General features: G+C 39.9%; 1 long non-coding RNA gene across 1 annotated transcript; it reads left to right on the top strand.

Annotated features, from left to right (window-relative positions):
* Positions 1-811: 811 nt before the first annotated feature.
* LOC107078131 (uncharacterized) lies at positions 812-13,279 on the top strand. Its single transcript, XR_011189829.1, has 6 exons — positions 812-838; positions 1,017-1,054; positions 3,078-3,152; positions 3,613-3,758; positions 5,584-6,201; positions 13,144-13,279. It is a non-coding gene; the product is annotated as an uncharacterized lncRNA (long non-coding RNA).
* The last annotated feature ends 461 nt before the right edge of the window (positions 13,280-13,740 follow it).

Below are 13,740 nucleotides of genomic sequence, written 5' to 3'. Positions count from 1 at the left end.
CTACAGCTCCTCATAAAATATTCATTCTAAAACTGAAGGATTACTGCTTGGATTAAGAACTGGATAATGCAGGTGGCTGTGACTCCAGTTTGGGAGGATCAGAAGGTTTTTGGTTTTCCTTTCATCTGACCTCTTAATTAATTTAATTCATTATTTGCTTAGCTGGAGAAGTAGAAGCATTTCTTTGTTCTTTAGAAAAGGGGATTTAAAGAGGTGTATAGAATCTGCAGGATGGCAGTACTTGATAACTTTGAGTTGGAGTAGGGTTAGTGGACAGGGTAACAAATAAATTCTCTCCCTGAGGTGAAGTAATTAGTAGAGTACCACAGGGTCTGTACTAGGAACACTGCTCTACTTAATTTATATCACTAAACTAGATTCCAGAATAGTTAGTACACTAGTCAAGTTTGCATAAGATATCACAATTTAAGTGTCACAGTTTCGTCTTCAAAAGTTTAGAAGTGTAGATGGGATGACCAATAATGATGGCACAGCCACAATAGCAAAGACGTTCAATGGTGTTAATTGCGAGGAACTGTGTTCCCAAAGTCCACACCCAACAAAAAACACTGTGGAAAACACAAACTAGTCAAAGGGAAAAAAAACTTGTCTCCAATAAATAAACCATTAAACAATCAACATATTATTAACAAAAATAAAATGTCATTACTTAATTTAAGTACATAAATATTTTAAAGAAAATACTACCCCCTCTTAAAAGTATCGTCTTACAGATCAATCCACGCATGCGCAACTCTGGAACAGGCGGTGCTAAACCAGCCCGCCTTGGTTCGTCACTGTGTGGATCCTATAGGTTGCGGGAGAAGCTATTTTACCGGTGAGAAAACAAAAAAAAAGCCGTTTATTAGGAACACGTGAGTTAAACACCAGTTTAGCCATATTCATTTAGTTCATTTCACTTATAAAACAAAGAAAAACGGGTGTTTGGTTTGAGTTAATGTTTAATTTTGACCATATGTGAACAACCTTGCTTTACTCTGTGTGTGTACCCACAGAACAAGCGAAGCTGTCCCGGAATTCCCGACTACTGTAGGTAAAGTGTGTTTACGTTTGAAACCAGATGTATTGCCTTTGTTTAGATAGTGCAATGTTTGCGTATGTGTATGTGTGTCTGGATATCTCACGAGTGCCTGGTGACCTGGAAACGGAGTCTCCAGTCACAGTACGATTTACCAAACACCGAAGAAGCTGCAATATTCAAGACTGGGTGAACTCCTGACGTTAATTAATGTAGAGAAGTAGAGAGTATTACAGTACATGTTGGGAAACATTGAGAGTAAAGATGCTCCATATGACAAAGGTTTAGTTTTCTATCTTGACACATCACTTTCATCCTTTAAAAACTGTCAGGAAGCAATACAAAGGCAAGCAAAATGGTAAGATATATATATAGAGAGTTTAAACTGTAGACCTGAAATCAAGATGCTTTATGTGCAGTGTACTAATAAGAAACTGTGCAGTATTGGTCAGCATGTTCTAAAACTGCTTTGGAATCAGTCCAGAGGAGAGCAAACAGATGCACTCCTGGGCTCTAAGGAAGAGTCTACGCTCACAGACTCACAGTGACGATCTCAAGGTGGGGTTCAGATCACACTACTGTCATCTCCTGTGTCCAGCAATGTGTGATGCAAGTGATAATATGAGATCCCTAATCAAGCCTTGCCAGCATGCGTTTGAGAAGTGAGAGGACACCTGACCACATTGGGAACATGCAGACTCCCCACAGATGGATGCCTGAGGCTGATTTCTGTGACTAAACGAACTTGGGACCCTCTGGATCTGTGAGGCGGTTGTGTTAGTTGTCACACCAATGTGAAACTGCTTGCTTCTGAGAGTCAGTTGATTAGCAGTTTTGGTTTACACAGGCTGTGCTAGTCTATTAATATTCAGGAGTATTGAGTTATTGGAGTGATCACATCAGCTCATATTCACTGGGACACTTTCAAAGAAGATGGTATTTTACAATCACTCTCTGGAATACATTTGTGTGAAATATAAAAGCATTACTCAATGTTGGTGCATAATGACTGTGTGCAGTAAACTCGCAATAAGCAGTTCACTATTCCTGCCATTGAAGAGACTGAACATACATCAGATCAAAATTACTGAATAGCTCAAGGAGGACAAGGCAAATTAATCTTCTGCTCCTGCTTCTTCTTATTCTTAAAAAGCTGAATAGTTACTTTATCACATTAGTGCAAAATCAAATAAAAATAACACGTGAGGAATGATAACAATAGACTAACTTTCATAGTTATTATTTCAAGGTAACAAAGCGACAGCATCTGGTTTGGAAAAGGTTCAAGATTCAATAGAATTGAATTGAAGGGTGATTTTAAAATCGCATGTGTCTGAACATATTTCTCATGAGCATGGAGTGAGATCTGTTAACATGTTGGAAAAACAACCCCTTCACCACCCAGGTGACTTTCCTGATAGCTTGTTTCCCGACTGCCCAGATTAACTGGCCTTCTGAGACCCACATTTTTCATTCTTTTTTAATGTTGTGCCCATACTGGGGGAAAAAAATGACTAGAGCATGAATAGGTAATTTTGCATTATGTTTTTACTAATAAATATGCGATCAATTCAGAACCTCTGACCTGCATTTCATACCTCTGGGGAAGCACCTACTTAAATTACAGAAGGTGAGATATTGATTTAATAAAGGTGATAGCAATTACAGTATGTTATATGCCTACATAAAAACAGAAAAATAATGAATATACATAATATTTGGTGTAGTTTTTTTTATTCCAGGTGTGAATACTGACTTGTAATGTCTTGTAGTACATTTCTCATTAATATGAATAGATTGGACTAATAGCAGCCCCAGTGCTACAAACTAAAACTTGTAACCAAATCAGATTGGTTACCAAATATACCATCTATGTCTGTGCATCTACAGTACATGGAATTGATTTGTATTGAGACATTGTAATTACTGTGTGCATGGGGGGGAAAAATCAATCAAGAGGGAGCGAGAAAAGTTCATTTAGTTTTAAATGTGTATTTTGTGTAATTGAACGGTTGAAAGCACAGTCTCGATGTGCCAGCTGGACTCTGAGCAGTGGAAGTGGTGATGGAGAGCAATCTGTACATAGTGATGTGATCTTGAAGATTCCTGTAAGGTAAGGATGACATTTTGAGAGGTGCATTTTGTGATACTCGATGATGCCTGTGCAAACAATGAAAAAAACATGAGTTGACAGCAGACTCTGTCAGTATTTGGCGCAGAGAAAGTCTTGCCTGTGGATTTCAAAGAATATCTGTTTCATGTGTTCCCTGTTGTCATTCTTCCAGTTCAAGTTTTTGATTTTGACGCTGGACTTTCCTAGCTATGACAAAAAGTGATTTATTTTTTTAGCAATGTAACAGATATAGACAAATCTCATACTGTATGTGCAGTGACTTCAGCAATTGAAGTACTGCAGCATGAAAAGTTTATGAACTTTTTTGTCTTTTTTTTGTCTGTATAAATGCATGCTGAAACAGCGAGTTACTGCTAAATATTGATGTTTAACAGAAGTTCAGGAGGACGTCGGATTTAAATTTTCTGCTTCCTCTCTCCTGTGTATAAATACCCGCTAGCCGCCCACACCTCTGCACTCATCTGTTCCAGCCCCCCTCCTCCATCCCATCTGCACCACTGCAGCAGCTCCCTGACTCATTCCTTGTGCGTGAGGTTCGTTGTGACAGTGCTGGTATTTGTCCAGCGCTGTCATTTCCTCAACCAGGTGAGTTGACACAAAAGTATTGAGAATGCTATCCCGTATAGATATGATGGCTTGTTTTGTCTGGCCACTCACTGTTGCTGGCCACTGGATGGGAGACCTCCTGGGGAAAAATTAAGGTTACTGCTGGAAGAGGTGTCAGTGGGGTAACTGGGGTAGCAATCTGTGTGGGTCAGAATGCCTCAGTATACAATAGTGATGAGGACAGTAAACTGTAGAAAAGGCGCTGTCCTTTGGATGAGACTTAAAACTGAGAGGTCCTTACTCCCTTTGGTCAATAAAAATCCAAGGGTGTTTCTCTTAAAGAGTAGAGGTGTTGTCCCAGTGTCCAGGCTGAATATTCACCTGGTCTTTAACAATCGTGGCCTTCTAGTAATCCCTATCTATCACTTGGCTTCATCACTCTGTTCTCCTCCCCACTGTTGGCTGATATGTGGTGAGCATACTGGCACACTCTGGTTGCCGTCACATCATTTATTATAATATAAATAAATACAGAAATATACTTGATAAAGTATATTTCTACCAATATACAAGAGTTATACGAAACAAACATTAACCTGTAAAACTATCACTGTTACCAGAGGTGAATCCAGTACAGTATCTCTACATCACCTTCCTTTTCCAGATGGTCTTTCAACTGTAAAGTCTTTGAATCGACATGGAGAACAGGCTCTTACTTTATCGTTTCTTTATAGTCTCTCTACATACCTAACATCAAGATTAGCTGCCTATACACCAATAAATTCAACAGCAGGGGTAACAACAAAATTATTGAACAGGCTGTAAAATACAATGACATTTCTAGGCCATCTATAGGAAATTAAACAATTTCTTATACAAAAATAAATGCATTATATACAAAACAACAGAAGGATGTTGCACTTCACATTTAACGCAAAGTCAACAGACACATAGGAATTCAAGGTTTTACATTGAGTCACCCATTTTGCTCACAACAGAGTAAATTCAATTACACTGACAAAGCAGGATTGTTTCACAAAAATGAAGCGTCTTAAAAAAACCTTAGCAACTGCATTTTTGTGGAGTAATGTGGGTTATTTTTTTCTAGAAGCTGTTTTAGTCTCCATAAGCTTTTTTTATATATAGCTATGGTTGATAACATAGCTCACAAAAGCAGGTGATGTGATTATCACCTACAGTAAAACGTATTTGCAACCTTGCATAAATTAACCAAAATAAGGAATCTGCATTGTAATAAAAATCTTAAGTTAAGAAAAATACCAATAAAGCAATAGAACAATGTTCCAAAAACTGTTCCAAAATTTTTATTTTTTATATAAAAAGAATTCTCATAATTATAACTATTATTATAAAAGTAAATAAATATTGTCATGGTTGGGTGGCATCTTTTACTGTATTTTTTGTTTACAAATTTGTTGATGAAATAAAGATGTCTTGAAAAACAGGGATTTATCAAATTCACAAATGCCATCCACACAAATTCATATTTAGAAACATCTATGTAAGGTTTCAGGGTTCCACTTTTTTTACAGTGTAGTGTCCCCGTCACTATACTGGGACAGTAGGACCAGCACAAGGTGAGCACTCCCTCTTCCCACTAACACCTCTTCCAGCAGCAGCCTTAGCTTTCCCAGGAGGTCTCCCATCCAGGTACTGACCAGGCTCACACCTGCTGAGCTTCAGTGGGCTGCCAGCGTGGAGTTGCAGGGTGGTATAACTGTTGGTTGAAAAAGCATTAAATGAAGCAAACTTTGAATTACTACAGTAATAAAAAGGTACAGTCCATACCAAAGCCAGAGCGCTTCCCAGATTTACTGCCATTAATTAAGCATTATTTGATTAGTCTTCATTAGGTAGACTTGCAAGTACGAGACTCCCTCCCTGGACGGAACACCAATACATCTCGGGAATAAGCCCTCAACAGCATTGGTCCCCACTTCTACGGCTGGGTAAATTGGAGCAACTGGGGTAAAGTACTACAGCAGCATCCTCAGTGGGAACTTGAACCCAATACCGGTCAGGTAAGAGCCTAACCACACTGCGCCACCTCCTTTAATACCTACAGCCTACAGGAAAAATTAATACTAGACAGAAAGTGTTCCGATAACAACAGCACTTGCTACTGGCTACAGAAGAGAAACATATCCTTTTAACCAAGCATAAGAGGTGATCAGGGAGTCTCCCCCAACATGCTTGGTTGATGCTGTCTGTACGGGGTTGTGGCCTTGTCTTCTGCTCTGTCCTTTGTCCACTGCTGTACAGGTAGGTCTATAAACCCCAAATCACGTGATTGAAGTCCACCTGGTCCACACTTGAAGTATGACTGGCAGAACCATGAGATGTACCACCATGCATTCATGACGTTCATCACAGGAAGTGACACAATTGATCAGAATGCACAGGACAAAACTTCAGAGCACAGACTTGACGGCTTGTTCTACCATTCAACCAAATCAGCTCGGTGAGCATGACTGCATGCATGCAGCAGGAATCATTTAGTGATTTAACTAATAAAGAACATATAGAAGGGACAAATGCAAAGCTCTTGGAGTAAATATAATAATATTAGCATTATAATTAATATTTTAATGATAGTATGGGTACAGGAAAATAATACAGCGGGGCAACCAATGGTAGTCGAGAAAATAAAATGAAAACAACAGCTATAATGGGAAAGATAGGGGTAAAATTTTCCGATAAGACCCACACGAATAAAAACAAGAGCAGTGAGAGCTGCACAGGCTCTCCGGTTGATACCAGCTGAGCTGTGGGCACTCTGACAGTGCCTGCTTCCGCTTTATATGGGCAAGTTTCTCATTCCCCGCTTGCAGTGAGCCTGGCATATTTACAAATATATAAAAAATGAAACTGGCGATTCCACTTTAAAACAACGAAGTGTGTGAGGCGGGGGGGCGAAGGGGTCCTTCATTTTGAACCTTGCTGGAAATAGTGAAGCTGAATATGTAGGCGGCTTTTGTTAAAGTGATGTTCGTATCAGCTCTAGGAAATAGGGGACATCTATTTTGATGACCCGCTGATGAGAAAAGAAAATTGAATTTATGAAAGAGGGGAATCAGGTGAATGAGTCAGAAATTAAATTAAAAATCCAAAGAAAATGAATTGGTATGAAAGCAAAGTTGTAGTCATTAGCAATGCAGAGTGTTGGATCAGACTATAAATTAACTACAGTAGCTTGTGTCCATTTACGTACAGAAGGAATTTACATTCCTATAATCTCTCTTCAAAATGAAGGGCATCTGGATGATGATGAGTAAGCTTGAATGTGGAATTATGTAGAGATCAGAGTGTGAAAGAATCTTCATTTCGGAATAAGAAATTTGATTTTGGTTTCAAAGTGGAAATTCAACTCACTGTACATGAAGGTCTATCACAATTTGTTTTAATAAGAAACCCTTGTTTGTTTTTGGAACGCAAAGTCTGAAATAATTATATAATAGAAGTATAATAAAAGAAGTACATGTGTTTAGAAGGAATCTAAGTAAGCTTAAGAAAGCAGGACATGATCCACGAGACATTTTTCTCCTACTGTATGTTTCAGAGTAGAGCACTTTAAAGAAAGACTGGTCAGCCTTACATTGGGCGGGTGGATACGTTATTTTTCTTGTTTTACCTGTGATCTTAATTACACAATCCAACTCAACCCCTCATTTGTAATTGGACATAGTTAGAAATGAAGCCATTTTCTATCCTTCAACCTGATGGAGATCGAAAGAAACATATACTGTATTTGTGTCCTTCAGGGAGCAGAACTGAGCTCTGAAATGAAAATGTAGAGCTGCCAGACGTAAAAAAATAAAATGAATAACCTCTTTCTCCAAAATATTTTTTGTGGAAGAATTGCAATAGCAACAGTACAAATGATCTTTGGGTAATTCACCATTTTCACTTTATTATCCTGATGGAAGATTGCTTCTGCTCACAGACAGATTGCTGTACTGGATATGTATGGAAAAAAATGTGGACTTTGGAGCCTTTATTTCACTTTGATGGGTCACAAACAGCAATGTGCACAGAGCCTTATTCCAAAGGGGCACATTTGCTTTATATTGAATTCATGCTATACATACTGTAACACTGATCTTTAAGCAAAGAGGCAGAACCCTTCCAATCCACTTCAGTGCTTTGATACAACCACCTCCTTAATTGCAGTATTGATCCTGCGGATTATTAATTAAGCAACTGAGAGGCCAACTGCAGCAAAACTGTGCAATGGAGTAGATGAGAGTTGCTGTCCTGGATTATGTCATGATATATTTGCATCTAAAATTCGATGCAAACTCTATGCGGCAGTCTTGGACATTATATTTCAGGGACAAAACCAGTTTACAGAGAAAAAAGGGTTTATTCTCATTTCTAGAAATGTAAGAAAGCGGTTTATAATGTAAAGCATTTGGGAGATATTTTCAGATAAAAGCACATTCGCCCGGGTGCTTTACATTGAGTGTTTTTGTTTATGTTAAAAGTTCGAGCTTGGCGATACATTTGTTGTAAGCACTGGTCGCACTGGGGTGTGTCAATCCTGCTGTACTCCCTGGTGCAGGGTTGCACTGATAGGCTGCAGGATCTGGAAATGACACTGTCACTTCCTAACTTCAGAGCACTGGCAGTGCCATTGTGATTGCAAATAAGACTAAAAATGTCCCTTTTTCTGAGATAGTTCTGTCTTTACTGTTCTCAATCTCCAGCACTCAACAGCCACAGATTCTTCAAGATTTCATTTAAATCAGCAGTGGAAGCAAGTGTTTGCATAGTTGGAAATGTGTAACTTTTCACAGATGTGAAGTAGGCAGTTCCTTCCTTTCATTTTCATCAAGTGCTTAGTCCAGTACTGAGCTGCGGTAATCCAGAGCCCAGCTGGACAGGCAGCGGTCACGATGTGGCATCGGTACTCCTGAATGGGATGCCTATTCAGACATGCAAGTGACTAATACCAGACTCAAGTGCAGAGCTGCTATAACTTGGTTGGCTGCAAAAGTAACGGTTAATTCCATGCTAATAAAAACAGCTGTTGAGTCTTCTTGAGGTGTGAAAGAGATCTCCCTTCACCTGGACAACCTTTCTCACCTGTGAGTCCATTCTCACCTACCACCTGCTGTGGCAGGAAACCAGAGCACCTAGAGAAAAAAAAGGAAAGCATGACAACTCCGTACAGAAGGTATTTTAGGCTGCACCCAAAAGTTGTGAGGCAACATTGTTAACCTGCACCACTACCACTGTGCTTCCCTACAGCAGGTACAGTAATTAAGATCAGTGAACGCTGCAGAATTGAGGCCAATAAGCAACAAGGCTGTAAATTTACTTAGGGTCACCTTGTTTGATTATTATTTTGATCTAGACCAGTGGTTCTCAATCCTCGTTCTGGGGGACCCAGTATCCACAAGGCTAATTTATTTCAATTTGCTACTTGAGGCTTTTAAAAAAAAAAACTGCTTTCAACTCTTAAAAAGCTGAATGAGATTTGGAATTGGCGTGAGCCCTGTACCAATGAGTGAGTATCAGGACTCAACTCATTTAAGTGTGTGAGAAATATAGCAATTGGACTTAAGCAGAAGGAAAACACTGACTGACTGTGGGCCAATCTGTTTGGTTCTCACTCGTGTTGTTTCCACTGTAATGTAGTTATTGTAACAAAGTGGGAGTCAGAAGAGCACTGGTAGAAGCCGATGCCCTGTCTGAGTGTAAGGTTAGAGATCCCACCCAAAAAACAAAAACAGAAAACAGAAAGGGGGAGAAACCAAAAGGAAAAAAGAAAGATGTGCCTCTGCTGCTTTGCAAGAGCGGCGTCCAGGTGAGAGTTACCCTATTTACCCTTGTAGAAAAGGGAGCGTGTGGCCCATAAAAAAGAAAAGAGGACTCAACCTGTCCCGGTGGAGATGCAGGGCAGGACAGGCACAAAGAAAAAGAAAATGAAATGAAAGAAAAATGACGGCCTTACGCTCCCGTCACAACCCCCTCCGGGACTGTCGCTGGAAGGTTGTCCCCTTGCGGGGGTTTGCTTGTCCCTGCAGTAAGGTGCTCGGTGTGTCTTAAAGGGCCCCCACAGCTGCGGCTCGTCCTTAATCAGCCAGGACAGCTGTGGTTGCTATGGCAACACATCCCCGATAATCCAGGGCTCCGCCTCTACACCGAACAACCCCCCTCCCGTAACGACACAGTGTGTCTGATACAGTGTTGTTCCCACTGTGGGTGTGTCTGATACATTGCAATTCCCTCTGTGGGCACGTCTGACAGTGTTATTCCCAATGTGGGCATGTTTTATTCAGAGTACTTTACACTGTGGGTGTGTCTAAGTGTCATTCCCACCTGTGTCTGTTCATCATGAACTGATGACCTATTAAGAGCGGTTTTGTCAGAGAAATAAGAGTAAATGCTTTATGTGGTTTTGAATGGTAGAGCTATTGGAAATAATACACTTTACACTGTTTTTTTTTTAATTCAACGATTGAGTGCAGAAGAAAGTGTAATCCAATAAACAGATCAGTTTAAATTTGTACTATAAAAATCCATATATGCAAATTCACATGGCAGAGTACAAGCTGGACAGGACACCAGCCCATCACAGGGCACACACAAACACACAACAAGTTGGTTAACCTGCCAATATGTGTTTGGACTGTGGAAATCCACCCAAATGCAGGGACACTGTACAAATTCTCTGTAGAATGCACCGCTGGAATTGATCCCAGGACCCCAGCGCTGCAAGACGGCAACACTAACCACTGCACTACCATACCACCTGTCTTTCTATTGAATAGTCACTACTTACCAAAAGGCCTGGGTGCTCTCCTCTCACATTTCTTATGATCTGGTCTTCTAATTTAGTCAGAGGTAATGTCTGACCGATGTCACGCTAATTTTTATCAGAAAAGTGTGAACTCCTCAGTGTACTCTCTCATATAGAACACACACAAGCAAAAGAGGATCCTAAGAGATGTAAATAGTTAACAAAGCTGTGATCTGCTGGCAGATCTTGACTATATTTTCAAACACACTCAGTTTTGTCAGCCCACACTGATTTTAAACTTCATCAGAGCACATTATAGCTTTTTTACTCACATACATTTTGGTGAATTATTATAGGGATTAAACACATACAAATGTAACACATAGCAGATATAATTATACATCTGGGCCATGAACAAGCTGAAAAGTGGAAGTGCTCTTTGGTTCATGAAAAATAAACAAGTTGTTTTGATTATCGGAACATAATGTTATAGCTGTAGATTCCATTCGCATTCACGTGCAAGAATCTAGGGTTTGGAAAAGTTAAATGTGTCGGAAATAGATCACAAATAAATATAACTACAACTCTTAGCAGTAACCTGAATATGCTTTTTGATCATGACATGCTGTTTTGCTTTGTCCTTCAATAATACATGAGTTTAATTTTACAAGTACCACGCAGCATCAAAATGAATAAAAACAGAACGCACCAACAAATGTGTTGCTCACACATTTCTTATAGACAGGGGTGGGGACACCTTATATTTCAGGCAGCCTGCACATGTTTCTGCTGAAATTCCCCTCTTTACTCTTTGTGCCGAGTCCAAGGTTCGCCTGGTGAGCCATCTTAAAGATTTTAAAAACTGCAATCGATTCACCCTCAAGTTATCTTTGGTTTAGGATTAAAAAGGGTCATGTTGCTTAAGCGTAGTAGGTCATATCTTTATGCATGAGCCGATAAACCATGGTTTGCATCCTTGTCAGTGCCACATTTAATTTTTGAAAACACAGTGCAGTTTTCTATGTGACTCATCAGTATGGCTTTTTTTGGGGGGGGGGCTGGCTAATTTCTGGTTACAGCATACTCTGCTTTTGGACTCAATGCCAAACTATTACTGTATGAGATAATAAATAATACAAGGGAAATATGGAAGTGTTAGGTATTTGCTGGTATTAGCATGTAATTTACCATTCATTCTGATTGCAGGGGCTCCAAGGAATTATTCTTTGAGTTCTTTTGTGGTGTTTTTACAGTGAGCAATCTGTCATGGTGTGGGTAGTGACTGTTTGGAAGGGATGAGTTGGAAACATTTGATAATTTCTGTTTGGCAGACGAACTATACGGCGTTTTTTAATAGCCAAACATGTTCCAGAAAGGACAGTGTTGAATCTTAATGGTGCTCCATGTCTTACTGTTTGTGCAACACAGAACATAGAGAACAGAAAAACACCATCAAGTACAACGTCTGCCCAGTTCGAACTCAGGTGTATGATTCATAACTCTTTATAGGCTTAATAATACAATTACTGTATATAGGGATGGAAAACAAAATTAACAATTTTGTCACTATTTTACACTAATGTGGGTTTAATTAGTTGCAACAGCACATCTACAGGGACAGTGAAGCTAAAGTTTTACCTTGTTTCCAGCTGTGAAGGTTTCTATTTTAAACCCTGATCAAATGAAACCAAGCGAGATATTTAAGATACGGGAAAAGCTAAGGTGATTTGCATAAATGAAACAATAATTACATCCTCAGTCAAAGAGGGCTTTATCATGTTGGGAAAATTTAACAGAACATTTTGCTTAAAAACTTGTTGTTTTATGACTTGCCCTAGTTTATGGTATTATAATTTCGATGTCCGGCTACACAGACAGGACAAGAGCTTCTGTGCAAGAGTGCCATGTGAGCAACGGGGTTTTTACAGATGCAGTCTTTCGCTTTCTCCTCCCGATTTCTCTGCACTAGTTCCAGTACTCTGTACTGCTACAGTGCTTTGTTGAAGCCTAGTAAAGGATCCCAACTTACAGGGTAAAAATAAGCCCGCTGAGACACAGCAGATTTTTGAGTTCTTATAATCCCCCTCCCCAGAGATTCCTTTTGATGGTGCTGTCCCTACTCTGCCCAGAAGCCTTGGAAATGGACACTGAAGTAGGATTCACACCCACCTCAGCTCTGTTGAAGACTTTTATGATCTGAAGAAGTCACAGAATGGCTGCTGAAATGTCGGGGTTGCCTTTAATTAGTTTGAGACTCGGAGCTCCATTTCCTGGCCTTCGAATTGCCAGACTTAACAGACATCAGCTTGCTCGGATGCTGTTGAACGTTTGCAGAGTGCTTGGCCACTCTAGTCAGGGAACACCTTTGATATCGGCTCTCTGTGACACTCAGAATCTCATCTTAGTTCACTTGTACTTAATTAGGCCATACTGAATGCCAGCTCTGTATGGGAAAGCTACATAGTGGTTAAGATTATATTGTATGGGATAGTGCTCAGTTTAGTCCCAACCTGCCTATTTCTTACTGTTTGCAATATAAAACCAATATAAAGCCCAGCTGTTCTTTTGAAGGATATTATTTCAGTGCCATTGTCCTGTTGAGCTCTGCAGTCAGCCTTGGTTAAGATGCCCTCTGTTTGATGTTGCTAACGTACTCAGATGGTGGAAGCGCCTATTCAGCACAGCTTCACTGTGAACGCAGTGACTGGCCTTTGAAGTCTGATTACTGCATGTGGACCGTGCTGTGAGCTGTTGAATGGCCAGAGCCATGAGCAATCTGTGACACACTGACACCTGGCAGGTAAGCCTCTACAGTAATTCCTCTTCATGTGGTTTTGCCCTTTTGTATGTCATGGCAGTGTTTTCAGTAACCTCAGATGACACTCGTGAGATAGCTTTATGCTTCTCAGAGCAGGCTTCCTTTTGAATGCTGTGTTTTATATGACAGGTGTTAATGTAGAAATTAACTGTTATCATGGGATGTAAACAAACAGGTGTGACCCGTTTTTCACAAACGTCTCTTCACTGTAATGTTTAATACCACAAACTGTGTAGGAAGAAAGAAACTACAGTTTCTAAAAATATTAGTTTTGATCCACAAGGTCATAATATCTGGCAAGACGCCATTCTTGGTTCATAATGCAACAGCAGCCAAACAATCTGCATGATCCAATTGCAAGCAGCGGAGATTAACGTGATCCGTCTTCTCTTGTTGTGACCACCAATTGGCTCCTCTTTAAGAAAATATAAATTTCA

The sequence above is a fragment of the Lepisosteus oculatus genome, chromosome 6, assembly GCF_040954835.1.
Source record: "Lepisosteus oculatus isolate fLepOcu1 chromosome 6, fLepOcu1.hap2, whole genome shotgun sequence".
Taxonomy (NCBI): Eukaryota; Metazoa; Chordata; class Actinopteri; order Semionotiformes; family Lepisosteidae; genus Lepisosteus; species Lepisosteus oculatus.
Note: the sequence above shows the minus strand (reverse complement) of the source record. Positions and strands in the feature narration are given on the sequence as shown.